The sequence below is a fragment of the Salmo salar genome, chromosome ssa17, assembly GCF_905237065.1.
Source record: "Salmo salar chromosome ssa17, Ssal_v3.1, whole genome shotgun sequence".
NCBI classification, from domain to species: Eukaryota; Metazoa; Chordata; class Actinopteri; order Salmoniformes; family Salmonidae; genus Salmo; species Salmo salar.
The window spans coordinates 77,179,228-77,197,765 of NC_059458.1; the positions used below are offsets into that span (position 1 = coordinate 77,179,228).

The following is an 18,538-nucleotide window of genomic DNA, read 5'->3' on the forward strand; positions in this document are numbered from 1 at the left end:
GACATCCATCTGTCTCCTCTAGCCTCATATACAGAGAGGACATCCATCTGTCTCCTCTAGCCTCATATACAGAGAGGACATCCATCTGTCTCCTCTAGCCTCACTATACAGAGAGGACATCCATCTGTCTCCTCTAGCCTCATATACAGAGAGGACATCCATCTGTCTCCTCTAGCCTCATATACAGAGAGGACATCCATCTGTCTCCTCTAGCCTCATATACAGAGAGGACATCCATCTGTCTCCTCTAGCCTCATATACAGAGAGGACATCCATCTGTCTCCTCCAGCCTCATATACAGAGAGGACATCCATCTGTCTCCTCTAGCCTCATATACAGAGAGGACATCCATCTGTCTCCTCTACCGTATCCTCATATACAGAGAGGACATCCATCTGTCTCCTCCAGCCTCATATACAGAGAGGACATCCATCTGTCTACTCTACCCTCATATACAGAGAGGACATCCATCTGTCTCCTCTAGCCTCATATACAGAGAGGACATCCATCTGTCTCCTCTAGCCTCATATACAGAGAGGACATCCATCTGTCTCCTCTAGCCTCATATACAGAGAGGACATCCATCTGTCTCCTCTAGCCTCATATACAGAGAGGACATCCATCTGTCTCCTCTAGCCTCATATACAGAGAGGACATCCATCTGTCTCCTCTAGCCTCATATACAGAGAGGACATCCATCTGTCTCCTCTAGCCTCATATACAGAGAGGACATCCATCTGTCTCCTCTACCGTTCCTCATATACAGAGAGGACATCCATCTGTCTCCTCTAGCCTCATATACAGAGAGGACATCCATCTGTCTACTCTACCCTCATATACAGAGAGGACATCCATCTGTCTCCTCTAGCCTCATATACAGAGAGGACATCCATCTGTCTCCTCTAGCCTCATATACAGAGAGGACATCCATCTGTCTCCTCTACCCTCATATACAGAGAGGACATCCATCTGTCTCCTCTAGCCTCATATACAGAGAGGACATCCATCTGTCTCCTCTACCGTACCCTCATATACAGAGAGGACATCCATCTGTCTCCTCTACCCTCATATACAGAGAGGACATCCATCTGTCTCCTCTAGCCTCATATACAGAGAGGACATCCATCTGTCTCCTCTACCGTACCCTCATATACAGAGAGGACATCCATCTGTCTCCTCTACCCTCATATACAGAGAGGACATCCATCTGTCTCCTCTAGCCTCATATACAGAGAGGACATCCATCTGTCTCCTCTAGCCTCATATACAGAGAGGACATCCATCTGTCTCCTCTAGCCTCATATACAGAGAGGACATCCATCTGTCTCCTCTAGCCTCATATACAGAGAGGACATCCATCTGTCTCCTCTAGCCTCATATACAGAGAGGACATCCATCTGTCTCCTCTAGCCTCATATACAGAGAGGACCTCCATCTGTCTCCTCTAGCCTCATATACAGAGAGGACATCCATCTGTCTCCTCTACCCTCGTATACAGAGAGGACATCCATCTGTCTCCTCTAGCCTCATATACAGAGAGGACATCCATCTGTCTCCTCTAGCCTCATATACAGAGAGGACATCCATGTAGTCAGAGGTGTAGAACTAACAGATGACTCTCACAGTAATATGTTACTGTCTGAGGTGTTGGTGGTTTCTCTCTGGGTCTGCCCTGCCCTCTAGTGTTCAGGCTGGGTCATTGCAGCAGCTCTTTCAATAAAGGAGCCGTTAGGAACCTTACTGTAATACGATATCCTAATACAAGGATACAAATGTGAACAATATCTAGACTTCTAGTCATTGATTGGGAAAGGCTGTAGAGGAAGCTGGAAGAACCCCAGCCATTTCTTGACAGACCGGCTGAGAGGAACAGACACTCTCCCTCCCTCCTCCTCTCTCCCCTCTCCCTCAGTCTCACTTTTCTCTCTATGTCCCTAACACCCCTCTCTCTCCCCTCTCCCTCCCTCCTTCTCTCCCTCCCTCCTCCTCTCTCCTTTTCCCTCCCTTATCCTCTTCCTCAGTCTTACTTCTCTCTGTATGTCCCTAATCCCTCTCCCTCCTCTTCTCCCTCCCTCGCCCTCTCCCTCAGTCTCACTTATCTCTTTATGTCCCTAACCACCATCGCTCTCTCACTCCTCCATGTTTCTCTCCTACTCATCCCTGTCTTTCTCTCTTCTAGTTGACCTTCCCTAAAGCCAAGCTGCTGCTGATGTCCAGCGACCAGGAAGATATCAACGACTGGTATTACAGCCTGAGCTCTGCTGTAGGGTACGTTAACACAGACACCCCATCTCTCTCTCTCTCTCTAGATATATATATATATATATATATATATATATATATCTCTCTCTCTCTCTCTCTCTCTCTCTCTATATATATATATATAATATATATATATATATATATCTCCCACTCCATCTTCCTCTCTCTCTCTCTCTCTCTCTATCGCCCTCTCTCTCTCTCTCTACCTCTCTCTCTCTACCTTCTCTCTGTGTGATTTGAATGAAAAGTATTTTAATAAACAGGAAAAGGTGACTGTAGGAAGCGCTCATCATTTGAAATAGGTTACATGTCATATTAAACAGCATATAAACACTAAGTCAGGAGCCAGGCGGGGAGCCAGGCGGGGAGCCAGGCGGGGAGCCAGGCCGGGGAGCCAGGCGGGGAGCCAGGCGGGGAGCCAGGCCAGGGAGCCCGGCGGGGAGCATAAGAAGGAACCAAAATGAATTAGTGCCATACACAAGGCTGGCAGGAACATTAACCGCTCAGCATTTAAAAATAACAATTTTGTTGTATTAAATCATTATAGTCTTTTAAGTTATAGTCTGTGACTTTATTTAGAATGAAATACAAATGAAATGAACAATACCTTCTTAGGGCTCAGTGCCTTTTGAATTGGTTGTTAAAAACATGAGTTTGGTCAGAGTCTGTGTCTTCAGTCTGATGGTGTCTGGAGAGCAGGCCAGCAGCAGAGAATATGTTCCTTATTAAAAGGAATCTGTCTTTTGTAAACTAGTGGCGCGAGGCTAAACTGAACATCTAGACTCAATAGTAAACTTTATGATAAAAGCAATACATTTGCCAGAGCCACTGGGGATGTTAAACACCTGGTGGGTCACTCTTACCTGGCTGGGTAGGGATGTTAAACACCTGGTGGGTCACTCTTACCTGGCTGGGTAGGGATGTTAAACACCTGGTGGGTCACACTTACCTGGCTGGGTAGGGATGTTAAACACCTGGTGGGTCACTCTTACCTGGCTGGGTAGGGATGTTAAACACCTGGTGGGTCACTCTTACCTGGCTGGGTAGGGATGTTAAACACCTGGTGGGTCACTCTTACCTGGCTGGGTAGGGATGTTAACACCTGGTGGGTATCTTACATATTAGTCTGCGCTCTTACCAGAGCACAGTGCAATGCACATACTTTTTTTTTTTCTGTGCTGGCCCGTGGGAATCGAAACAACCCTGGCGTTGCAAACACCTGCTCTACCAACTGGCTAGGAGCTGGATAGGGATGTTAAACACCTGGTGGGTCACTCTTACCTGGCTGGGTAGGGATGTTAAACACCTGGTGGGTCACTCTTACCTGGCTGGGCAGGGATGTTAAACACCTGGTGGGTCACTCTTACCTGGCTGGGCAGGGATGTTAAACACCTGGTGGGTCACTCTTACCTGGCTGGGTAGGGATGTTAAACACCTGGTGGGTCACTCTTACCTGGCTGGGCAGGGATGTTAAACACCTGGTGGGTCACTCTTACCTGGCTGGGTAGGGATGTTAAACACCTGGTGGGTCACTCTTACCTGGCTGGGTAGGGATGTTAAACACCTGGTGGGTCACTCTTACCTGGCTGGGTAGGGATGTTAAACACCTGGTGGGTCACTCTTACCTGGCTGGGTAGGGATGTTAAACACCTGGTGGGTCACTCTTACCTGGCTGGACAGGGATGTTAAACACCTGGTGGGTCACTCTTACCTGGCTGGGTAGGGATGTTAAACACCTGGTGGGTCACTCTTACCTGGCTGGGTAGGGATGCTGAGTTGTTTTTTTGTTTTTAGGCCTACAGATTGTTGGGTAAAATAACCCAATGAAAACAGAAAGCTCATTGAAAGAGAGAATGTCAGCCCTATTGTGACTATGATGATATCAATGATAACCTACTATATAGATACAGTGCATTCATAAAGTATACAGACCCCTTCCCTTACACAGTTTTTTACGTTACGTCCTTATTCTCAAAAGGATTAAATTCATATTTTCCATCTATCTACACAAAATACCCCATAATAATCCCCAGTCAGTTGTTGTAATGTGTTGTCTGTGGTCTCCAGTCAGTTGTTGTAATGTGTTGTCTGTAGTCTCCAGTCAGTTGTTGTAATGTGTTGTCTGTAGTCTCCAGTCATTTGTTGTAATGTGTTGTCTGTAGTCTCCAGTCAGTTGTTGTAATGTGTTGTCTGTGGTCTCTCCAGTCAGTTGTTGTAATGTGTTGTCTGTGGTCTCTCCAGTCAGTTGTTGTAATGTGTTGTCTGTGGTCTCCAGTCAGTTGTTGTAATGTGTTGTCTGTGGTCTCCAGTCAGTTGTTGTAATGTGTTGTCTGTGGTCTCTCCAGTCAGTTGTTGTAATGTGTTGTCTGTGGTCTCTCCAGTCAGTTGTTGTAATGTGTTGTCTGTGGTCTCCAGTCAGTTGTTGTAATGTGTTGTCTGTGGTCTCTCCAGTCAGTTGTTGTAATGTGTTGTCTGTGGTCTCCAGTCAGTTGTTGTAATGTGTTGTCTGTGGTCTCTCCAGTCAGTTGTTGTAATGTGTTGTCTGTGGTCTCCAGTCAGTTGTTGTAATGTGTTGTCTGTGGTCTCTCCAGTCAGTTGTTGTAATGTGTTGTCTGTGGTCTCTCCAGTCAGTTGTTGTAATGTGTTGTCTGTGGTCTCTCCAGTCAGTTGTTGTAATGTGTTGTCTGTGGTTCTCCAGTCAGTTGTTGTCATGTGTTGTCTGTGGTCTCTCCAGTCAGTTGTTGTAATGTGTTGTCTGTGGTCTCTCCAGTCAGTTGTTGTAATGTGTTGTCTGTGGTCTCTCCAGTCAGTTGTTGTAATGTGTTGTCTGTGGTCTCTCCAGTCAGTTGTTGTAATGTGTTGTCTGTGGTCTCCAGTCAGTTGTTGTAATGTGTTGTCTGTGGTCTCTCCAGTCAGTTGTTGTAATGTGTTGTCTGTGGTCTCCAGTCAGTTGTTGTAATGTGTTGTCTGTGGTCTCCAGTCAGTTGTTGTAATGTGTTGTCTGTGGTCTCCAGTCAGTTGTTGTAATGTGTTGTCTGTGGTCTCCAGTCAGTTGTTGTAATGTGTTGTCTGTGGTCTCCAGTCAGTTGTTGTAATGTGTTGTCTGTGGTCTCCAGTCAGTTGTTGTAATGTGTTGTCTGTGGTCTCTCCAGTCAGTTGAAGTCCAGGAACACAGTGGTCCATCAGAGAGATGATCTGGTCAGGAGACCTCTACGCTGCTTTGTAGAGGACCAGAAGAACCAAACTACCCCCTCCACACCACCCACTACCACCCACCCCGGGAGGAAGAGGATGGCCCCCCCTCCACCCCAGACCCCCTCCACCTCCACTGCTCCAGCAGAAGCAGAGGGCAGCGCCTCCAAGAGGATGAAGCTGACTGAGGGACCAGCTGAGAGGTGGGTTCATACAGAATGTGCAGTATGTGCAGTTATATGTGTGTGTGTGTGTGTGTGTGTGTGTGTGTGTGTGTGTGTGTGTGTGTGTGTGTGTGTGTGTGTGTGTGTGTGTGATAATGTGGTCATTCAGAGGTGGGTGTCTTAGATCCAGGTGTGACTGGGTTATTGTATTGTAACATGATAGAAGGCATGTAGAAGTCTTTCAGCCTTCTTAGGATGGTAATAGAAGTAAGGACTGAAACCTACTATGAGTGTAAGATAAACCTAGTGTAAGGGAAATAAGATGATAGTTTTAACACACTTGAACAAATGTCTCTCAGCCTCCTTGGGGGGCCAATAGAGGAGCAGTGAAACCTGGTAGGAGAATATGTGAGCGATGATGAACCCTTAGCCGTTAACCTCTCTTGGGTATGTGGGACGTGACCGTCCCACCTGCGGGACACACCATTCAACAGCCAGTGAAATAGCAGGCCGCCAAATTCAAAACAACAAAAATCTCATAATTCAAATTTCTCAAACATACAACTATTATATCCCATTTTAAAGATAAGATTCTCGTTAATCCAACCACATTGTCCGATTTCAAAAAGGCTTTACCGCGAAAGCATAGCATTAGATTATGTTAGCACATGACCTTGACAAGAAAAACCACACAGCCATTTTCCAAGCAAGGAGAGGCGTCACAAAAATCAGAAAAAATGAATCACTAACCTTTGATCTTCATCAGATGGCACTCATGGGACTTCATGTTACACAATACATGTATGTTTTGCTCGATAAAGTTCATATTTATATCAACAACAAAAAAACATTTTACATTTTACATTGCCGTGTAATGTTCAGAAATGTTTTGCCTCCCAAAACTTCCGGTGAATGAGCACATCAATTTACAGAAATACTCATCATAAATGTTGATCAAATATTAAACTGTTATTCAAAGAATTATAGATACACTTCTCCTGAATGCAACCGCTGTGTCAGATTTCAAAAAAACTTTACAGCGCAAGCACACTTTGCAATAATCTGAGTACAGCGTTCAGAGACGAAACCAAAACCCCCATTTTGTGGAGTCAATAAAACTCAGAAATAATATTATAAATATTCACTTACCTTTGAGGATCTTCATCAGAATGCACTCCCAGGAATCCCAGGTCCACAATAAATGTTTTTGTTCGATAAAGTCCATAATTTATGTCCAAATACCTCCTTTTTGTTTGCGCGTTCAGTCCACTACTCCAAATGCAGGAAGCGCGCAAGAATGTCACGACGAAAAGTCAAAAGTCTATTTACGTTCGTAGAAATATGTCAAACGATGTATAGCATCAATCTTTAGGATGTTTTTAACATAAATCTTCAGTAATATTCCAACCAGACAATTCCAATGTCTTCAGAAAAGAAAAGGAACACAGCTCACTCTCACGTGAGCGCGTGCCTCTGAGCTCATGTCATTTCCTCACTCATCTGACTCCAGGCCCTCTCGTTCGCTCAATATTCACAGTAAAGGCCTGAAACAATGTTCTAAAGACTGTTGACATCTAGTGGAAGCCTTAGGAAGTGCAAAATGAACCCTAAGTCACTGTGTAGGCAATAGGCAATGACTTGAAAAAACTACAACCCTCAGATTTCCCACTTCCTGGTTGGATTTTTCTCAGGTTTTTGCCTGCCATATGAGTTCTGTTATACTCACAGACATCATTCAAACAGTTTTAGAAACTTCAGCGTTTTTTCTATCCAAATCTAATAATAATATGCATATCCTACCTTCTGAGCCTGAGTAGCAGGCAGTTTAATTTGGGCGCGCCTTTCATCCGCACGTCAAAATACTGCCCCCTACCCTAGAGAAGTTAACCGTATACTCCTGATGATGAACCCTTACCCGTTAACCGTATAGTCCTGAACGATGATGAACCCTTATCCGTTAACCGTATGCTCCTGAACGATGGTGAACCCTTATCCGTTAACCGTATACTCCTGAACGATGGTGAACCCTTATCCGTTAACCGTATAGTCTTGAACGATGATGAACACTTATCCGTTAACTGTATACTCCTGAACGATGATGAACCGTTAACCGTATGCTCCTGAACGATGATGAACCCTTATTAACCGTATACTCCTGAACGATGATGAACCCTTATCCGTTAACCGTATGCTCCTGAACGATGATGAACCCTTATCCGTTAACCGTATACTCCTGAACGATGATGAACCCTTATCCGTTAACCGTATACTCCTGAACGATGATGATCCGTTAACCTGGTAGGAGAATATGTGAACCCTTATCCGTTAACCGTATAGTCCTGAACGATGGTGAACCGTTAGCCGTTAACCGTATGCTCCTGAACGATGGTTGAAACCTAGAATGACAGTATAAGATATCTCTGAACTAGTAAACTATCAATGTTTCTGTCCACTCTATCCTGATGTTATTACAGTGTAATTATCCTGATATAGAGCAGAGGTGAACAACTATCTTCTTCATTCTCTCCTCAGTGAACCGGCTTGGTCAAGCTGTGTGATCCTGTGAAAGACGAAGAACTTTAGAGATCCTTACTCTTTCACACAAACCAATCAAGTCAGACAGATAAGCGTTAATGGGGGAGATGGGAGGTAGTTAGATACTGGGGAATCAGGTTAATGGGGGAGATGGGAGGTAGTTAGATACTGGGGAATCAGGTTAATGGGGGAGATGGGAGGTAGTTAGATACTGGAGAATCAGGTTAACGGGGAGATGGGAGGTAGTTAGATACTGGGGAATCAGGTTAACGAGGGGATATGAGGACAGATGGGAGGTAGTTAGATATTGGAGAATCAGGTTAACGGGGGATATGAGGACAGATGGGAGGTAGTTAGATACTGGAGAATCAGGTTAACGAGGGGATATGAGGACAGATGGGAGGTAGTTAGATACTGGAGAATCAGGTTAACGGGGGATATGAGGACAGATGGGAGGTAGTTAGATACTGGAGAATCAGGTTAACGGGGAGATGGGAGGTAGTTAGATATTGGAGAATCAGGTTAACGGGGGATATGAGGAGAGATGGGAGGTAGTTAGATACTGGAGAATCAGGTTAACGAGGGGATATGAGGACAGATGAGAGGTAGTTAGATACTGGAGAATCAGGTTAACGGGGGGATATGAGGACAGATGAGAGGTAGTTAGATACTGGAGAATCAGGTTAACGAGGGGATATGAGGAGAGATGGGAGGTAGTTAGATACTGGAGAATCAGGTTAACGAGGGGATGTGAGGAGAGATGGGAGGTAGTTAGAAGATATGAAATGTGAAGATTTTAACACTGATGCCAAAGACACACTATGAAACACCTTCACAATAGAAGCTCGAGGAGATGGAATATGTGAGATTTGACTCTGAAAGAAATGTTGTCATGAATGTTTTGTCCTGAATAGAATGTTGCCATTATATGTCAGAGCAAAAGCTGGGCTCAAGAGGAAAATATTGTATTACTAGACTGGGAATCAAAACTGTCACCTGGGATATTTTGGCAGCACAATACCATATAATCTTAATGTTAAATTGTGATTTTTACATTTAATTCATACAAGAGCTGAAATATTAGTAATATCATGCTTGTATCTATGGTAATATACAGTATATTATAATATTAGTATCATATCATGCTTGTCTATGGTAATATACAGTATATTATAATAGTAATACATCATGCTTGTCTATGGTAATATACAGTATATTATAATATTAGTATCATATCATGCTTGTCTATGGTAATATACAGTATATTATAATATTAGTAACATATCATGCTTGTCTATGGTAATATACAGTATATTATAATAGTATCATATCATGCTTGTCTATGGTAATATACAGTATATTATAATAGTAATACATCATGCTTGTCTATGGTAATATACAGTATATTATAATAGTAACATATCATGCTTGTCTATATGGTAATATACAGTATATTATAATAGTAGTAACTATCATGCTTGTCTATGGTAATATACAGTATATTATAATAGTATCATATCATGCTTGTCTATGGTAATATACAGTATATTATAATATTAGTATCATATCATGCTTGTCTATGGTAATATACAGTATATTATAATATTAGTAACATATCATGCTTGTCTATGGTAATATACAGTATATTATAATAGTAATACATCATGCTTGTCTCTGGTAATATACAGTATATTATAATAGTAACATATCATGCTTGTCTCTGGTAATATACAGTATATTGTAATAGTAATACATCATGCTTGTCTCTGGTAATATACAGTATATTATAATAGTAATACATCATGCTTGTCTCTGGTAATATACAGTATATTGTAATAGTAATACATCATGCTTGTCTATGGTAATATACAGTATATTGTAATAGTAATACATCATGCTTGTCTATGGTAATATACAGTATATTATAATATTAGTAACATATCATGCTTGTCTATGGTAATATACAGTATATTATAATATTAGTATCATATCATGCTTGTCTCTATGGTAATATATAGTATATTATAATATTAGTATCATATCATGCTTGTCTCTATGGTAATATACAGTATATTATAATATTAGTATCATATCATGCTCGTCTCTATGGTAATATACAGTATATTATAATATTAGTATCATATCATGCTTGTCTCTATGGTAATATACAGTATATTATAATATTAGTATCATATCATGCTTGTCTCTATGGTAATATACAGTATATTATAATATTAGTAACATCATGCTTGTCTATGGTAATATACAGTATATTATAGCGTTATGGAGATATATGGAGTGCAGGACTAGGAGTATATACAAGCCAGCGGCATTGTATTACAATTAATAGCTACTGAGTTAATGAATATAGTTATTCCATAACATGATTGTATCTTTCACTACTGCAGAGAGAGAGAGAGAGAGGTCTCTCCTTTAAAAACTCTTCTGATATGTGGTAGGTCATTCTGAGCCTTATGAATGGATAGTCTACTGGTGATTTCAATAATGTATCATACGATTCCATTCCTTTTTACATTACACATTCCTTCTGTAGTCATCATGTACTCCATCCAATATATTTATCAAAAACATTAAACATTTTAAACATTCTTTGTATTTCTAATTGTCTGATATGTTTTAGTTTTGTTACAATTTAGTTGAGTCTGTTTTCGACTGGTTTCATTGTCACTCCATTCCCCCCAGTACAATGGACTGTTATACTGTCACTCCATTCCCCCCCAGTACAATGGACTGTTATACTGTCACTCCATTCCCCCCAGTACAATGGACTGTTATACTGTCACTCCATTCCCCCCAGTACAATGGACTGTTATACTGTCACTCCATTCCCCCCAGTACAATGGACTGTTATACTGTCACTCCATTCCCCCCCAGTACAATGGACTGTTATACTGTCACTCCATTCCCCCCAGTACAATGGACTGTTATATTGTCACTCCATTCCCCCCAGTACAATGGACTGTTATACTGTCACTCCATTCCCCCCAGTACAATGGACTGTTATACTGTCACTCCATTCCCCCCAGTACAATGGACTGTTATACTGTCACTCCATTCCCCCCCAGTACAATGGACTGTTATACTGTCACTCCATTCCCCCCCAGTACAATGGACTGTTATACTGTCACTCCATTCCCCCCAGTACAATGGACTGTTATACTGTCACTCCATTCCCCCCAGTACAATGGACTGTTATACTGTCACTCCATTCCCCCCAGTACAATGGACTGTTATGCTGTCACTCCATTCCCCCAGTACAATGGACTGTTATACTGTCACTCCATTCCCCCAGTACAATGGACTGTTATACTGTCACTCCATTCCCCCCAGTACAATGGACTGTTATACTGTCACTCCATTCCCCCCAGTACAATGGACTGTTATGCTGTCACTCCATTCCCCCCAGTACAATGGACTGTTATGCTGTCACTCCATTCCCCCCAGTACAATGGACTGTTATACTGTCACTCCATTCCCCCCAGTACAATGGACTGTTATACTGTCACTCCATTCCCTCCCAGTACGATGAGCTGCTATCCAGCTGTTACATTACTCCAAATGACAATCAGTAAAACTCTGATGGATTCCAGAAGGTCTTCTGTCAGCTTGTTTTATAGCTTCTGGGTGACGTTTCCCCTCGGGACAGATCTATGATCAGCTTCCTTTTCCTCAAATCTAACTTTAACCATTAGTGGGTAAAATGTCAAACTCACCCAAGATCAGTGTCTAGGGTCAACTTCCTGTTTTGTATGACACGGGATGTATCCATAGAGTTGACTGGAGAGATGTGCCATACACTCAATAGCCACTAGAGGGCACCACCAACATGTAGAAAACCATTGATTGGAAAATAAAGGTTAAAAACAAAGGACTTCATACTTACAATATTTATATGATGTCAGAGCTGAACTAAATAATGAGTTCCCTATTAGTATGCATAGAACAATGTGTTTTAAGTGGTGAAACGATATCAAGGCCGAACCACCAATGATTGGATAATTCCAAGAACTGATACACGAGGTTGGATCGCCAGGATGTGGACGTTTTAGCTGTCGATACATCCCAGTTTATATCCTCTTGTCCATATAAGACTTGGTAACTGAATCAGCTGTTCATGGTGATAACCTCCAACGTTCCGTCTCCCTCACACAGAGGACAGGGTTAATATCGCCAACCATGTTGATGGAAGACATTTTAAATATTGAATATGTTCTATATGAGGAGCGAGAGCTTTAGAGAAAGACTGATCTGGCTCTATTTTTAAAAAGCGATGAGTGGTCACTTGGTCGGAGAGGATTAATATGGACAAGATGATACAGGTCCATTTATATATTCATCAGCTAGATTTGTGGCCAGGTACGGGTAAAACGGGGCTTCGAGCTGCTTCTCTTTAGCCTGCAATAAATCTGGAGCTGTTGAACTAGATCAAACGAATGTATTTATAAAGCTCTTTTTATATCAGTTGTCACAAAGTGTATAACGGTAACCCTGTCTAGACATCAAAGAACAAACAGCAGCACAGTGGCAAGGAGAAACCTCCAGAGGAACCAGACTGAGGGGAGGAGGAGGCCTATCCTCCTGGTAGAAACCTCCAGAGGAACCAGACTGAGGGGGGAGGAAGCCTATCCTCCTGGTAGAAACCTCCAGAGGAACCAGGCTGAAGGGAGGAGGAGGCCTATCCTGGTAGAAACCTCCAGAGGAACCAGGCTGAAGGGAGGAGGCCTATCCTGGTAGAAACCTCCAGAGGAACCAGGCTGAAGGGGGGAGGAGGCCTATCCTGGTAGAAACCTCCAGAGGAACCAGACTGAAGGGGGGAGGAGGCCTATCCTCCTGGTAGAAACCTCCAGAGGAACCAGACTGAGGGGGGAGGAAGCCTATTCTCCTGGTAGAAACCTCCAGAGGAACCAGACTTAAGGGGGAGGCCTATCCTCCTGGTAGAAACCTCCAGAGGAACCAGACTGAAGGGGGAGGAGGCCTATCCTCCTGGTAGAAACCTCCAGAGGAACCAGGCTGAAGGGGGGGGAGGCCTATCCTCCTGGTAGAAACCTCCAGAGGAACCGGACTGAGGGGGGGAGGAGGCCTATCCTGGTAGAAACCTCCAGAGGAACCAGACTGAGGGGGAGGAGGAGGCCTACTCCTGGTAGAAACCTCCAGAGGAACCAGACTGAGGGGAGGAGGTCTATCCTCCTGGTAGAAACCTCCAGAGGAACCGGACTGAAGGGGGGAGGAGGCCTATCCTGGTAGAAACCTCCAGAGGAACCAGACTGAAGGGGGGAGGAGGTCTATCCTCCTGGTAGAAACCTCCAGAGGAACCAGACTGAGGGGAGGAGGCCTATCCTGGTAGAACCCTCCAGAGGAACCAGACTGAGGGGAGGAGGAAGCCTATCCTGGTAGAAACCTCCAGAGGAACCAGACTGAGGGGAGGAGTCCTATCCAGCTTACTGGCATCTGGCCTCCTCTCAGCTAAGAGCTGACTGGTACATAACACCAGCTTACTGGCATCTGGCCTCCTCTCAGCTAAGAGCTGACTGGTACATAACACCAGCTTACTGGCATCTGGCCTCTTCTCAGCTAAGAGCTGACTGGTACATAACACCAGCTTACTGGCATCTGGCCTCCTCTCAGCTAAGAGCTGACTGGTACATAACACCATTCTCTCTCTCTGTGTGTGTGTGTGTGTGTGTGTGTGTGTGTGTGTGTGTGTGTGTGTGTGTGTGTGTGTGTTTGAGAGAGAGAGATACTTGTGATGATGAATGTGTTCTAGGGCTATAGCATCTGCCTATTAACCAGTATACCATCCAGCCACACTGTCTGAAGTCCTGCTGTTAGCCAGTATACCATCCAGCCACACTGTCTGAAGTCCTGCTGTTAGCCAGTATACCAGCCAGCCACACTGTCTCCAATCCTGCTGTTAGCCAGTATACCAGCCAGGCACACCGTCTTCAGTCCTGCTGTTAGCCAGTATACCAGCCAGGCACACTGTCTTCAGTCCTGCTGTTAGCCAGTATACCAGCCAGCCACACTGTCTTAAGTCCTGCTTTTAGCCAGTATACCAGCCAGCCACACTGTCTGAAATCCTGCTGTTAGCCAGTATACCAGCCAGCCACACTGTCTGAAGTCCTGCTGTTAGCCGGTATACCAGCCAGCCACACTGTCTTCAGTCCTGCTGTTAGCCAGTATACCAGCCAGGCACACTGTCTTCAGTCCTGCTGTTAGCCAGTATACCAGCCAGCCACACTGTCTTCAGTCCTGCTTTTAGCCAGTATACCAGCCAGCCACACTGTCTGAAATCCTGCTGTTAGCCAGTATACCAGCCAGCCACACTGTCTGAAGTCCTGCTGTTAGCCGGTATACCAGCCAGCCACACTGTCTTCAGTCCTGCTGTTAGCCGGTATACCAGCCAGCCACACTGTCTTCAGTCCTGCTGTTAGCCAGTATACCAGCCAGCCACACTGTCTTCAGTCCTGCTGTTAGTGTTGAATTTCAGCAGAGACTGGCTCCATAAAGAGGCTGCTTTCTGTCATTACGGCTGTTATTTTGGAATGCTGTGTCTGGCAGCTCAGCTATCCTACTGCCCTTGTTGCTGTTACCAGTGCTCTCAGAGGATATCCGTATGCAGTACCAAGCAGCGCCACAAGATGGCAGCTCCAGCTTTGATAAATGTGGTGTTGACCACATTAAGCTCAACCCTGCTGATCTGCATTCAGTATAGATGATCATTGCTTATATTCATTGTGGAAGCTAAGAGGAAAGACTGAGGTGGAGAATCTCTTCATCTTTCTCTCTTTTTCGCTCTCCACTCTCGTTCTTTGTCTCTCTCTCTCTCTCTCTCTCTCTCTCTCTCTCTCTCTCTCTCTACAGAGTGATATTGTTCATCTCTATATTAATACTGAGAGCTCTATTCTTCGTCACGGTGCACTATGTCTAACCTCTGACCCCTGTCCAAATCGTACAGGGATGTGACTAGAATGAATCCGTCTCTCTGCAGGGTTGTCATAACAACCAACTGTCGTCCACCAGCCGTCTCTCATTAACCTCTTATTGTAGCGTTTGTCTATAGATCAACAACGTCCACTTCCTTTAATGATCAGATCAGGGTGGAAGTTTCAGCTCATAATCTGGGTCCAAAACGGCACTCTATCCCCTACTTTTGACCAGAGTCCTATCTGAAGCTGCCTGTCTCTTTCTGGTTTGGCTGTAATGCTTTAGAATAACCCACGCAGAATGGCTGTGTTTTTATGAATGACCAGTCACTAATACAACAGGGAAAACCTGACCGTTTCTGAGTGGAGAAATTCAACAGTCATTAACCTGAAAGTAGCGGGTAAAGTGATACTTCATTTAGAGATGAGTCACACATAAACATGATGTTCTGACAGATTCCTGTCAACAATACAATAAGCACATCGTGATAACAGGGCTGTTACCTAACCAAGGTTAAGCCACTCTGATCCTCTGAGGATGATATTCCATATGTCAGTTAGGTAACCGATAGGTTGGAGTGGTCTGAGGTGACAGGACGATGATGATGGTGGTGGTGGTGACGTTATGAAAGGTGTTGTAATCATGTATCCAAACAGCTCCAAACTGAAAGTAGACAGCCCTCGTATCTAGCGAGCGCTCCAGTCAGGTAGCTAGCTACAGTTACCCATAGTGTGCTAGTTAGTTTTATAGCTTGGTCATTTATTCCAATACTTTTCAGAATTCCCCAAAAATATATTAATGAAGCTAGCTAGCTACGTTTTATAGGCTCCCCCACTACAACACTAAGCCAATTTGCCAACGCTAAAATCAAGATGAATATTTATATCCTTTTTTTAGTAAGCTAGCATCATAAATTTGTTGTGTTGATTAAATTTGACACTTCACGGGCCACCGGAGTTTGACACGTGGCTACAGTTTGCATTGATTTGTGGGTCATATCAACCCCACACGTGATGTAAGTTCTTCACTCGCTCTCTCAAGCTGAATTGTGGGTCGAGGAGGCAACGTTTGTGAATCGGGTCCTCCACTTAAGATGACAATCAAACTACATCCGGTTTCGACGGGAATTCCCCCCGAGGGAAAGAGGCTCGCGCGATGGCTGAGGGTGTAAAAAGAACGTGTTTGGACTGCAGACATGGAGGTAATTTCACATGACATTATGGGAAATTGATAATAAACAAGAGGTGAACAGTCATTTGTCTGCATCTCGAATAGACTATAAAACAAAGTCTCGAAGTAGGTCACAAACAGGGAAATTGTGAAACAAGTATTCATTATGTACAAATATGAATCTTTACTACATGAACCAGACCTCTCTCCTCAAATAGGCCCTGTCTACCACCCATCTAGTGTTTCCCTGTCTACCACCCATCTAGTGTTTCCCTGTCTACCACCCATCTAGTGTTTCCCTGTCTACCACCCATCTAGTGTTTCCCTGTCTACCACCCATCTAGTGTTTCCCCGTCTACCACCCATCTAGTGTTTCCCCGTCTACCACCCATCTAGTGTTTCCCCGTCTACCACCCTTCTAGTGTTTCCCTGTCTACCACCCATCTAGTGTTTCCCTGTCTACCACCCATCTAGTGTTTCCCTGTCTACCACCCATCTAGTGTTTCCCTGTCCACCACCCATCTAGTGTTTCCCTGTCTACCACCCATCTAGTGTTTCCCTGTCTACCACCCATCTAGTGTTTCCCTGTCTACCACCCATCTAGTGTTTCCCTGTCTACAACCCATCTAGTGTTTCCCTGTCTACCACCCATCTAGTGTTTCCCTCTACCACCCATCTAGTGTTTCCCTGTCTACCACCCATCTAGTGTTTCCCTGTCTACCTCCCATCTAGTGTTTCCCTGTCTACCACCCATCTAGTGTTTCCCTGTCTACCACCCATCTAGTGTTTCCCTGTCTACCACCCATCTAGTGTTTCCCTGTCTACCACCCATCTAGTGTTTCCCTGTCTACCACCCATCTAGTGTTTCCCTGTCTACCACCCATCTAGTGTTTCCCTGTCAACCACCCATCTAGTGTTTCCCTGTCAACCACCCATCTAGTGTTTCCCTGTCTACCACCCATCTAGTGTTTCCCTGTCTACCACCCATCTAGTGTTTCCCTGTCTACAACCCATTAGTGTTTCCCTGTCTACAACCCATCTAGTGTTTCCCTGTCTACCACCCATCTAGTGTTTCCCCGTCTACCACCCATCTAGTGTTTCCCCGTCTACCACCCATCTAGTGTTTCCCCGTCTACCACCCATCTAGTGTTTCCCCGTCTACCACCCATCTAGTGTTTCCCCGTCTACCACCCATCTAGTGTTTCCCCGTCCACCACCCATCTAGTGTTTCCCCCGTCCACCACCCATCTAGTGTTTCCCCGTCCACCACCCATCTAGTGTTTCCCCGTCCACCACCCATCTAGTGTTTCCCCGTCCACCACCCATCTAGTGTTTCCCCGTCCACCACCCATCTAGTGTTTCCCCGTCTACCACCCATCTAGTGTTTCCCCGTCCACCACCCATCTAGTGTTTCCCCGTCCACCACCCATCTAGTGTTTCCCCGTCCACCACCCATCTAGTGTTTCCCCGTCTACCACCCATCTAGTGTTTCCCCGTCTACCACCCATCTAGTGTTTCCCCGTCTGCCACCCATCTAGTGTTTCCCCGTCTGCCACCCATCTAGTGTTTCCCCGTCTGCCACCCATCTAGTGTTTCCCCGTCTGCCACCCATCTAGTGTTTCCCCGTCTGCCACCCATCTAGTGTTTCCCCGTCTACCACCCATCTCGTGTTTCCCCGTCTACCACCCATCTCGTGTTTCCCCGTCTACCACCCATCTAGTGTTTCCCCGTCTACCACCCATCTAGTGTTTCCCCGTCTACCACCCATCTAGTGTTTCCCCGTCTACCACCCATCTAGTGTTTCCCCGTCTACCACCCATCTAGTGTTTCCCCGTCTACCACCCATCTAGTGTTTCCCCGTCTACCACCCATCTAGTGTTTCCCCGTCTACCACCCATCTAGTGTTTCCCCGTCTACCACCCATCTAGTGTTTCCCCGTCTACCACCCATCTAGTGTTTCCCCGTCTACCACCCATCTAGTGTTTCCCCGTCTACCACCCATCTAGTGTTTCCCCGTCTACCACCCATCTAGTGTTTCCCCGTCTACCACCCATCTAGTGTTTCCCCGTCTACCACCCATCTAGTGTTTCCCCGTCTACCACCCATCTAGTGTTTCCCGTCTACCACCCATCTAGTGTTTCCCCGTCTACCACCCATCTAGTGTTTCCCCGTCTACCACCCATCTAGTGTTTCCCCGTCTACCACCCATCTAGTGTTTCCCCGTCTACCACCCATCTAGTGTTTCCCCGTCTACCACCCATCTAGTGTTT

The 18,538-nt window shown here is 44.8% G+C and overlaps 1 pseudogene; it reads left to right on the forward strand.

Annotated features, from left to right (window-relative positions):
* LOC123728277 (rho guanine nucleotide exchange factor 39-like) overlaps positions 1-10,762 on the forward strand; it is a 117,060-nt pseudogene extending 106,298 nt beyond the window's left edge.
* Positions 10,763-18,538: the final 7,776 nt, after the last annotated feature.